Source organism: Caretta caretta, chromosome 10 (genome assembly GCF_965140235.1).
Source record: "Caretta caretta isolate rCarCar2 chromosome 10, rCarCar1.hap1, whole genome shotgun sequence".
Lineage (NCBI taxonomy): Eukaryota > Metazoa > Chordata > Testudines > Cheloniidae > Caretta > Caretta caretta.
In genome coordinates, this window is record NC_134215.1 from 8069481 (window position 1) to 8081497 (window position 12017).

The 12017-nt window shown below is 47.8% G+C and overlaps 2 long non-coding RNA genes across 2 annotated transcripts in view; one reads left to right on the forward strand and one right to left on the reverse strand.

Moving 5' to 3' along the window:
• LOC125644414 (uncharacterized) overlaps positions 1–1320 on the forward strand; it is a 42817-nt gene extending 41497 nt beyond the window's left edge. The window contains exon 5 of the long non-coding RNA XR_012664255.1: positions 990–1320. This is a non-coding gene — a long non-coding RNA (uncharacterized LOC125644414). The remainder of the gene's footprint in view (positions 1–989) is intronic.
• Positions 1321–1414: 94 nt separating this feature from the next.
• On the reverse strand, positions 1415–11999 carry LOC142068419 (uncharacterized). The gene is made up of 2 exons (XR_012664256.1): positions 11679–11999; positions 1415–5405 (listed from the first exon to the last, which is right to left on the reverse strand). It is a non-coding gene; the product is annotated as an uncharacterized LOC142068419 (long non-coding RNA).
• Positions 12000–12017: the final 18 nt, after the last annotated feature.

Sequence of the window (12017 nt, forward strand, 5' to 3'; positions counted from 1 at the left end):
TTTCTAGTTCAAAAAATCTCAACTGGATCTCAAATGATTTCAGGTTAATCCCACCACTGTGCCACCATGTCAAGGTTCCTCCCCCACTCTGAACTCTAGGGTACAGATGTGGGGACCTGCATGAAAAACCTCCTAAGCTTATCTTTACCAGCTTAGGTCAAAATTTCCCCAAGGTACAAAATATTACACCCGTTATCCTTGGAATGGCCGCTACCACCACCAAACAATTACTGGTTACTGGGGAAGAGCTGTTTGGACGCGTCTGTCCCCCCAAAATACTTCCCAAAACCTTGCACCCCACTTCCTGGACAAGGTTTGGTAAAAAGCCTCACCAAGTTGCCTAGGTGACTACAGACCCAGACCCTTGGATCTTAAGAACAATGAACAATCCTCCCAACACTTGCACCCCCCCTTTCCTGGGAAATGTTGGATAAAAAGCCTCACCAATTTGCATAGGTGACCACAGACCCAAACCCTTGGATCTGAGAACAATGAAAAAGCATTCAGTTTTTACAAGAAGACTTTTAATAAAAAATAGAAGTAAATAGAAAAAGAAATCCCCCCTGTAAAATCAGGATGGTAGATATCTTACAGGGTAATTAGATTCAAAACATAGAGAATCCCTCTAGGCAAAACCTTAAGTTACAAAAAAGATATACAGACAGAAATAGTTATTCTATTCAGCACAATTCTTTTCTCAGCCATTTAAAGAAATCATAATCTAACACATACCTAGCTAGATTACTTACTAAAAGTTCTAAGACTCCATTCCTGTTCTGTCTCTGGCAAGAAGCACACAGACAGACCCAGACCCTTTGTTCCTCTCCCTCGTCCCAGCTTTTGAAAGTATCTTGTCTCCTCATTGGTCATTTTGGTCAGGTGCCAGCGAGGTTACCTTTAGCTTCTTAACCCTTTACAGGTGAGAGGAGCTTTCCCCTGGCCAGGAGGGATTTCAAAGGGGTTTACCCTTCCCTTTATATTTATGACAGGCTCTCTGGGCATTTCCGGGACAAGTCACAGTGAAACTGTAGCAAAAAGCCATTTTGCTTTAACCGAATATATAAGAAGCCACTTAAATGGGTGGGAAGAGTTGGAAGATCAGGGATTATCTACATTGCTTGCATTAAAAGATAAGATTTTACAGTTTATTGCTACAGCAAAAGGGCAAATGGACACTTCACCAGCCTTCCAGAGTTCCACCAACTAACAGCTAAAACAGAATGATTTGAGCTTATATCGATAAGCCTCTTGCATCCAGAGAGACGCAAAGGAGGATAAGACTACATCTTAGTCATTGTGGATCACGTCATGAGGTTTGTTCAAGCCTACCCTGCCACCGCTAAGAAGCCAGGAAGGACTGTGGCAGACAAGATCTTCAGTGACTTAGTTTTAAAAGGCGTCAGCACGACCTAGAGGCAGAGTTTGAAAATAATTTATTCAGAAGGTTATAGAACTACTGTAATATTGAAACCCCTCACACAACCCACACCACCCACAGGGTAGTGGGCAAGTAGAAAGGCTGAACCAAACTGTGCTGGCCACATTGAGAACCCTGCCACAGAAAAAAAGTCAAAGTGAAAGGATTCCCTTAATAAGGTAATGTATGCCTATCACTTTGCCAGAAGTGAGGCTACAGGGGTCTTAGCATTCTATTAATTGTGTGGATTATCACCATGTTTGCTCATTTACATCACATTTGGCCTACCTATAAACTCTGAATCTGCACCTGGGGACTGGAAATATTATGTAGAGAAATGGAAACAACAGATGAAAGAATCTTATGAACTGGCATCAGAATGTTCTAAACAATCTGCTGCTCATGGAAAGAATCATGATGATCATCAGAAAAGGCATGACACTGCCCTCTTGCCAGGTGACAGAGTACTTGTCAGGAATCTTTCAGAAAGAGGGGAAATTAAAATGCTGCTGGGAAGATACAATTCATGTCGTTCTTGAAAGGAAAGGGGATAGTCTAATCTATGAAGTAAATATGGAAGATGGAAAAGAAGGTATTAGAGTTCTTCACTGTAATCTTTTACTTCCCTGTGGGCTTCTTACCTGTGGACATAACACCACCATCGAAGCCACCACAGCTGAAAATACAGAGAATAAGGCAAACTAATGCAGTAAGAGATCAAAATAAGGACACAAATTTGGACTCCAGTGATTCTGATAGTGAGAATGAAAATGAATCCACTGCAAGGGCAGAAGCGTTTTATCCATGCTGGGGATATGAGCCTGTTGCTCACCCTGTCAATGCGAAAACTGCTGATGAGAGTGATGTGACATTTACACCAGCCACTGACAGATGTGAATCCCAAACCATAACCATGGAACCTGAAACAAGTAGGGCACTAGAGGACAGATCTCCAGAACAATCCACTGACATGTGAGGTTGTCCAGCTAAAGAGAGAAGAGCCCCACGAACATTGACATATGACTTAGCAATATCTAAAACCAACTACTGGATTGGGGAATGCGCTCTGGGGTTGTCCTCGTGTTTGTCATATGCCATTCCAAGTGCGTACTCCTATACCTTATCCAGCATTCTACTCAAGGCTGATGCAATATTTGTAATAGTGACTCTTGGTATGGCTATTGTTCTAAATTAAGTGTTTTATAGTTCTGGATAGTTTGTTATTATGTTAATTTAGTAGATGCTTTTCTAAATAGCTTGTCACATGCCCAGTGTCTTGGAGTCACATGGTTATCCCATTGATCATATAGGAACTGTTATTTCCATAAGATAGGAACATCTTTGGTAATTTAATATGTTTAGAACTGGCTGTTCTGTTGGACAGCAGGCCTGCATTTGCTGCAGAAACTTTCTACTTAATGTAGAATAAACTGAAGAGAGATGCAGAAGTTTCCACCATAAGCATCTGAATTTATGAAGGAGGAGAGACCTAACACTCAGTTGAGAATATCAATTATGAGCTTAGAGAGACAAGGCAGGTGAGCTAGTATCTTTTATGGGACCAACTTCTGTTGGTGAGAGAGATGAGCTTACACAAAACTCTTCTTCTGTGTGAAAGCTCAAAAGCTTCTCTCTCTCACCAACAGAAGTTGGTCCAATAAAAGATATTACCCACCTACCTTATCTCTCTAATATCCTGGGACCAACATGGCTATATCAACACTGCTAGAGTGACCAGATGTCCCAATTTTATACGGACAGTCCCAATTTTGGGGTCTTTTTCTTATATAGGCTCCTATTACCCCCCTCTCCCCCCCGTCCCGATTTTTCACAATTGCTGTCTGGTCACCCTGCCTCAACACTGCATACTATGATGAGCCTGTGGAATTCATGGACTACTACTAATAAGTTAAATGAATGGGCTGTATGTTATATTTTGTAAATAGGAATGTTGGGCTAACATTACAGGTATGAAGGGGGAGAGTAGCACTCAAAAGGGAATGTCAGGGTTAAATTTATCTGTGTCCTGTCCCTTTAAGGATTGAAGGTCTGCTGAGGGGGTTGAAGAAGAAAAGCTGTGTATGCTCTGGAAGAACTGAGCAGCAATGGGCCTTGTGCAAGCTGTGTTTGTTTGTTTTGATACTAAGTTTAATAATACTCCAGTTTTATTTACTCCAATAAAACTTAAAAATGTTCCTGTCCTGGGAGTGTAACATCAACACCTAACTGTCCTGAGCTTGTTTGTGCAGGGCCTACTCTCCACTGCAAATCTATCCTTTAATTTTGTTCCCTCTTACAATAACTAATCAAAAGTAATAAATACATCACATTATTATTATGTGTTTACAACTTTTGTCCCACTCACCACATGACTTAGGGGGGCGGTCATTAACTACAAAAATAAAGCTTTTTTGTCCTTCTAATATGTGTTAAATATGAATCGATATGTGTAGGGTACACTTGGGTGTATGGACTAAACAGATAGTCATACAGTTTGAAGGGGATGGGAATGCCCACTTTGTGGCTATTATGAACACTACCATAAATCGGATGGAGGGACAGAGGCTTAAACCACATAGTTTCCATTGCTCTGGGCTATTGCAATAACTGTAGAGAAGTTGTCTGTAAAATCTCAGCCTGACTAAGTTTACGATTTTTTTACATCAATTTTTCAGTTCTGGCCTAAGGATGTCAGCTTTTAGAAAAGCTTCTAGTCCAGGAACCTCTTTCAGCCAGCATGAAGGATCCATGAGAGACTGGGTAGTAAGGAGCCCTAGGGTTTTTCAGGTCTAAATCCCCTGTTTGAAACTAGATCAGGTCAGCAGTGACCAAAAGATATTTCCAGCTGATCATTGGTGGCTCTCATTCTAGTTCTTAGAGGACAAGTGTCTAGATAATTAAAACCACAGCTGGCACTCTTATTATCAGTCTCAGCAGGAAGGCCAAGTATTGAAAGGGCAAAGTGATTCAATGACCTTTTTATCTCTTGAAGTGGTTCATGCAGTCAGGGATGAGGCACGTTGTTGGTGGGCAGTGTACTTGCGGGGGAAAGGCTTGCACAACTGATCTCTCCTGTGGACAGAAAACTTCAGTCTCCAGGACTGCTGAACTAACCTTTTGCCAGCGCTAAACCCACACAAAAATATATTCTAAAAAAGCATGAGGGATGAACTGCTAACAGCTACAGTTGCCATCTCTAACACTGACAAATATAGAACTATATCACTCTTCACATGGTCTCACTTATTGGAATAATCTGTGTGACGAAGCGGGACTGTTCTTAATGTTTCCTCTGAATATTGTGGGGGTGCCTCAGTTTCCCCTATGCAGTTCTTAAGTATCTAGGTGGTGGGATAAGGGTGCATGATCATTGCAGAGCCCTAGAGGGCAGGTGTGTGCAGGGGTCTGGACACAGAGAATGGCCAACACCCTGTTTCCTGGCAACAGATGGCCTGGCCCTTCCCCCCTGCAAGGTGAGAGCTAAAGGGTTGGAGAACAAAGGAATCAGGTGACCTCCTGGCCCAGAAAGGGAAAAAGCCCAGAGGAGGGGGCGCTGGAGAGAGTTTCAGTTTGGGGCTGGCTGGGGACATGGAGTGAAGTGCAGACGGGGTTATCTGGCTCACTGCCCCCCAAAATGGACCCAGCTGAGGGGTCCTGTTCTCTGCATCTACAAGCTCTGTTGTAGACCAAGTTCCTGTCGTCTAATAAGCCTTCTGTTTTACTGGCTGGCTGAGAGTCCCATCTGACTGCGAAGTTGGGGTGCAGGACCCTCTGGCTTCCCCAAGACCCCGCCTGGGCAGACTTGCTGTGGGAAGCGCATGGAGGGGCAGAGGATGCTGAATGCTCCGAGGTCAGACCCAGGAAGGTGGAAGCGGTGTGAGCTGTGTGTCCTGAAGACAGTCTGCTCACAGAAAGGAGACTTCCCCAGAGTCCTGACTGGCTTCATAGGGAGCAGTTCCAGAGCATCGCCTGGGGACTCCGTGACAATCTGTGACAATAACAAACGGTAGAGAGAGTTTGACACATTCCACCAACAACAGACATGGGTATACAGGTGAGTTGCATCATACACGCATTTAACTTACGCGAATTCAACTATACTTGCTCGGCAAAAAAAAAGAAAAATAACAAGATACCTGTAAATAGCACAGGCGATTCCACCCACCATCCCACTCAGTGAGCTTATGCCCCGGAGTGAGCGTGAGATAGGAGACATGAATCTGCTGTTCCCTCAGTCGGTCTCAGTTCCTGCATGACTCTCAAAGTGTGAGCATCTCGCCGCGCTTAGTGTAATTCTAGTGTTTAAAGATACTGTACGTATTTTTCATACAACATGGCCCCTAAACACAAACTAACTACTTCATCTGGTGCTCAACCGAAGAAACAGCGACCTGTTCCAAAGCTGGAGGAAAAACTGGCTGTGTTGGACTTATTGAGAGACAGTATGTCAGTCTCCAACGTGGCATGTAAATATGGCCGCAACGAATGTAGCATCCGTGCCCTCAAGATTCGAGAGAGAGAAATTCGTCAAGCCGTGGCATCAAGTGCTCCAATAACTGCTAAGGTGACGAGCCAGGTGCATGATAAGACTTTAGTGAAGACTGAAAAGGCATTAAACTTATGGCTGGAAGACGAACTGTAAACATGTGCCTATTGATGGCAACACGTTGCAAGAAAAGGCTCTTAGCCTCTACGTGCTGTTCAAACCTCCCGCTGAAGAGGGACAGCCTTCTGATGAGAAGGAATTCAAAGCCAGCCAAGGTTGGCTTAACAGTTTTAGGAACCGCTTCAACCTCAAAAACGTGCAGACTACTGGTGAAGCTGCATCTGCCAATGAAGAGGCAGCAAAAGCCTACCCCGAACAATTAAAGAAAATCATAGAAGAAAAGGGCTATCTTCCCGAACAAGTTTTTAATGCTGACGAGACTGTGCTCTTCCAGGAAAAAATACCCCACCGCACTTACACTTCAAAATCAGAAAGACAAACCCCTGGCTTCAAAGCAGCTAGGGACCGTGTGATTGTGTTGTTTTATGGCAATGCAGCTGGGCATTTAATAAAGCCGGGCTTGGTCTACAGGGCTGCAAATCCCCGTGCCCTAAAAGGCAAGAACAAAAATCTCCTTCCTGTGTTCTGGCAATCAAATAAAAAGGCTTGGGTGAGGGCAGCATTATTTCTGGATTGGTTCCACAAGTGTTTCATTCCGGAGGTCAAGCGGTACCTCGAAGAGAAAGGACTTGACTTTAAAGCGTTGCTGATCGTAGGCAATGCTCCTGGCCACCCTGTGGCACTCCGGTTTGCGCATAACAACATTGAAGTCGTCTTTCTCCCCCCGCAATACCACCTCCATCCTCCAACCTCTCGACCAAGGCGTGATTTGCTTTTTCAAGGCCACATACACGAGGCTTACGTTCTCACAGATACGTAGCGCTATGGATGCTGATCCCAATCTTAATGTGATGGAGTGTTGGAAGTCCTTCAACATTGCCGATTGCATCACTTATATTAAACAGGCAATGGATGCAATCAAGCCTGAAACAGTCAATGCATCTTGGCGAAACCTATGGAAAAAATGTGTGAATGATTTCAAGGGTTTCCCGATCATTGACAAAGAAGTGAAATGCATTGTTCAGGTGGCCAGGCAAGTGGGTGGTGATGGCTTCATTGACATCCTTGAGGAAGAAATTGAAGAATTAACTGAGAGCCATAGAGAAACACTGACTAACAAAGAGTTAGAGGAAGTGATAAAATCGCCTACAGAAGAGGAAGATGATGACGACGAACAGGAAGAGCCAGCAAGTTGGAATCTTCATAAATTTTGCTGAACTATTCCAAGCTGTGAAACACTTGAATGATTTAATTTCTGAATACGATCCCCTTGATGGCACGGATGCTCAATTTTTTGCAGCCATATTTACGCACCACATTGGGGACCGACATACCATCTCTCAATAAGTCCAATACAGTCTCAAATAAGTGAATGACTTTTACTTTAGATTAACAGCAAGAAAGTCTCTACAAGAGAGCACTCTCTCTCTCTCTTTGTGTGTGTGTGTGTGTGTGAAGAGATTTTTTTTCAGTGGGTTGTTATCTAGGTAAGATCCAACATGCTGTGTGGAATATATTATATGAACCTCACTTTCTTATATTTTAAATACTTGTAATAATTTGTTGCATTCTAAGATCCTTTGGGATGCAATGATGTATAGATGTGTAAACTCTTATTGTTATGTTATGTAAATGTTTACAAGAAGATATTTAGGTACAGGGCGAAGAAATACTAATTAGTCATGGTAAAAAGCATTACATCTTCACTTTGTCTCCCAAAGAGAATTCTTATACAATGAGTTCTGAAGAGATTTTCTTTTTTTATAGCTAGCAGAGAGATGTACAGAAGCAGAAGATGGATACTTTGAGCTGGTCTACACAGAGAGGAGGTTGATGTGTTAGGGGGAAGTGCTCACAAACATGCAAACAATACACCATAAAAGGTGTGTGCATCAGTAGCACATTATCAAAGATCAATACAGGGAGAAAACACTTAGAAGGCTGAAGTTGTTAAAGGTGGGAGTGTGAGTCTCATCTATTAGGCCACTGCTGGAGATGGCAAAAGAGGAGGAGATATCTACTGATGGCATTAATAATACTTTGCACTTCCATAGCATATTTCATCTGTAGATCCTAAAATACTTTTAAAGGAGGGTATTATCCCTATTTTACAAATAGGGCAAATGAGGTGCACAGAGATTAAGTGACTTGCCCAAATCATAGAGTAAGTCAGTAGCACAGAAGGGGACAGAACTCCTGACTCCCAAGCTCCTGTTCTAATCACTAGGCAATGCTGGAAAAAACTGGAGGGTTGGGTGAGAAAGATTTTTAATAGTTTCAAGGCTATATTCTGCTCTCACAACCTGTATATCTTGCTTATTTCAAAAGTCAGTATTTCAGCCCATAGCTGAAATTTCCAGTGAAATGATTACAGGATGCATCTACCATTCAGACATCAGGGTAGAAAGATCCCCTTTCTGTTTATATGCCAGAAAACATCATTCACACTCCAGCAAATTCCCTACACTTGACAGCTCGAGAGACTGTGCTTCACATCCTCACACTGTAATATACTGGTTCCTGTGCATGTGAACAGCTTGGCTAACCCAAGGAGTAACTCTGATTCATATGACTCGAGTTAAGTCTGCAATGAAGACATACCCTAATGGTATATGCCAATGTTTAATAACTATCACTTTGTATCCCGGCTGTGGCTTCTGTGTGTGAAGTGATTTCTGTGTCTATATAGTTTGAAAAGCAAATTGAATTCCTCTATAACAAAAGGGATGATAGAGGTATATTACAATCAACATTCAGGTATCGGCACAGTATGACCATATTGCAGTCAAGCAACACAGATAGCTGATAGGTGTGCTATATGCTTTGAGAGATAAATAGATATTCCTTCTGTTATCACAAAGTGTAATTGATCAACTGCCATTAAAAAAATCACTTCAAACAGCCAGCAGAAAGCCCTTTTCAGACACTAAAATTGTACCCTTAAGTGTTTTGTAACGTACTCAACAATCTCTTTGTTCAAATGTCTAGGGCATAATGTAATGAGCTGATTCTTTCAAACTGATACCAGAAAATGGGGGTCAATGTGAGGTGATGCCATTTTGAGGACAGTGTGAGGATGGGATGAGCCATGTGTAACATCAATGTGAGGTCAGTGTGATGTCATTGTGGTTCTGAGTACTGCTAGGTGATGTTGGTGTGACACCAGTGACAGTGTGATGATGGGGGGTATGATGGCATGACTGCAGGTGGGGAGGGAGTGATGTAGGTGTGATACCAGAGACGGCATGATGATGAGGGGGATGATAGCATGACTGTGGGAGGGAGGGGGTGATGCTGGTGTGATACCGGTGATGGTTTGATGATGTGGGACGACGGCATGACTGCAGGGGGAAGGGAGTGATGATGGGGGGAAGATAGCAAGACTGCAGGGGTGGGGGCGACGGGGTGATGCTGGTGTGTGATGCCAGTGATGGTGTGATGACGGGGTGGATGATGGTATGACTGCAGGTGGGGAGAGGGTGATGCTGGTGTGATACCAGTCATGGTGTGATGATGTGGGGATGACAGCATGACTGTGGAGGGGATGGGACCGGGTGATGCTGGTGACCGTGTGATGAAGGGGCGGACGATGGCATGACTGCAGGCAGGGAGGGGGTGATGCTGGTGTGACGCCGGTGATGGTGTGACGATGGGGTGGATGATGGCATGAATGCAGATGGGGAGGGGGTGATGCTGGGGTGACGCCGGTGACAGTGTGAGGATGGGGCGGACGATGGCATAAATGCAGGCGGGGAGGGGCTGATGCTGGGGTGATGCTGGTGACGGTGTGACAATGAGCGGACAATGGCATGACTGCAGGCTGGGAGGTGGTGATACTGGCGTGATGCAGGGGGTGGGGCCCAGTGGTGAGCTGGAGCTGGTTCGCACGAACCGGTTGTTAAATTTTGAAGCAGTTTTAGATCCGGTTGTTAACCTGCTTCCCTGCAGGGGGCGCTGAGGCTTTGATGGGCTCCGGCCGAGGAGTGATGTAATTCCTCCTCCGGCCGCCGGGGGCGCTGCGCTGCAGAAGCCATGTGGACTGCTGCCTGGCCCTGACACGACGCCTGGTGCTGCTGCTGCTCCCCCGACCCCTGGCTCTGGGGCTCCCGCTGCTGCCTGGTGGGTCCCCGGCTGCTCTGCTGGGCCTGGGCTGCGTCCTGCTGCTCGGGCTGCTCTGAGCCGCTCTCCCTGTGAGCACCCACCACCCTGCCCCAGGCAGCCCCTGCCTCCAGCCACTCCTACACCCCCTGCCCTGCCTCCAGCCACCCCTGCACCCCCTGCCTGCAGCCAGCCCCTGCCCTGCCTCCAGCCAGCCCCTTACCCCTGCCCTGCCCGCAGCCAACCCCTGCCTGCAGCCACCCCCGCACTCCCTGCCTGCAGCCAGCCCCTGCCCACCCCCTGCCCTGCCCGCAGCCAGCCCCTGCCTGCAGCCACCTCTGCACTCCCTGCCCGCAGCCAGCCCCTGCCTCCAGCCACCTCTGCACTCCCTGTCTGCAGCCAGCCTGTTTCCAGCCAGCCCCTGCCGCATGCACCCCCTGCCTGCAGCCAGCCCGTCTCCAGCCACCCCTGCATCCCCTGCCCACAGCCAGCCCCTGCCGCACCCCCTGCCCTGCCCGCAGCCAGCCCCTGCCTCCAGCCATCCCCGCACTCCCTGTCTGCAGCCAGCACGTTTCCAGCCAGCCCCTGCCGCACGCACCCCCTGCCTGCAGCCAGCCCATGCCGCACCCCCTGCCCTGCCCGCAGCCAGCCCCTGTCTCCAGCCACCCCCACGGCCCCTGCCCGCAGCCAGCCCCTGCCGCAGGCACCCTCTGCCCTGCCCGCAGCCAGCCCCTGCCACACCCCCTGCCCTGCCGCCAGACACCCCTGTCTCCAGACACCCCCTGCCCGCAGCCAGCCCCTGCCGCATGCCCTGCCGCATCCCCCTGCCCGAAGCTAGCCAGCCCCACACCCCCCGTCTCCAGCCAACCCCTGCTGTACCCCCCGACAGCCCTGCCCGAAGTCAGCCAGCCCCTGTCCTGCCTCCAGCCAGTCCCACACCCCCTTGCCTCCAGCCAACCCCACACCCTCCTGTCTCCAGCCAGCTCTGCACCCCCTGCCTCCAGCCAGCCCTGCCCCACGCCCCTGTCTGCAGCTGGCCCCATGTCACTGGTGCCCTGCAGTTCCCAGGGCAGTAACCCTGCACACCGGCTTCAATGAGGGGAGCAGGGAGCAGCTGGGACCCACGCATGTGCACACCCTAGGGTGACCAGTCAGCAAGTGTGAAAAATCAGGACGGGGGTGGGGAGTAATAGGAGCCTATATAAGAAAAAGACCCCAAAATCGGGACTGTCCCTATAAAATCGGGACATCTGGTCCCCCAGCACACCCCCAGGGCGTGGTGGGGACCCACAGCTGTGAAACGGAGCTCGCTTCTAGTTCAGGGCCATCTTTTTACAAAAGAACTTTCGTCAGGGTTAACACACCCCCGTATTATCCCGGGCAGGTCAGGCTTTTTGGTTCTTAAATCGCCGTCCGGCAGGAATTTTTAAATGTTCCTCCCGGGAAAACAGGGACGTACGGTAACCCTGTTGGTACAAACAAGACACACTGGGGCACAGCCCTTAAGCGGGAACGTGGTATGGGGAACCGGTTGTTAAGATTTTGGCAGCTCCTCACCGGGTGGGGGGCAAACCAGGCGCTCCAGGGCTGGTTCTAGGGATGCTGGGTGACCTCACAAGCTGCTTTGTGAGGCAACAGGATGACGCGCTGATCTGCGGCGGGAAGGAAGACAGGCGATGAGGTGGCGCGAGTACGTCACAGACCGGCCTCTCACCTTCGCCCCCAACACGGCCCTTGCATGGGGCGCTCTGCGCCTTTACATCAGGCCGCGATGCCAGGCGGGCGCAGGAGGTTCCCATGGTAACCGTCAGGGGGCGTTTGTTCCGAGGCCCGTTGCCCTCGCGATGTTTCATGGAGGAAGTGACGTTGGCAGCGTAGTCTCGCGGCTCCCGAAGT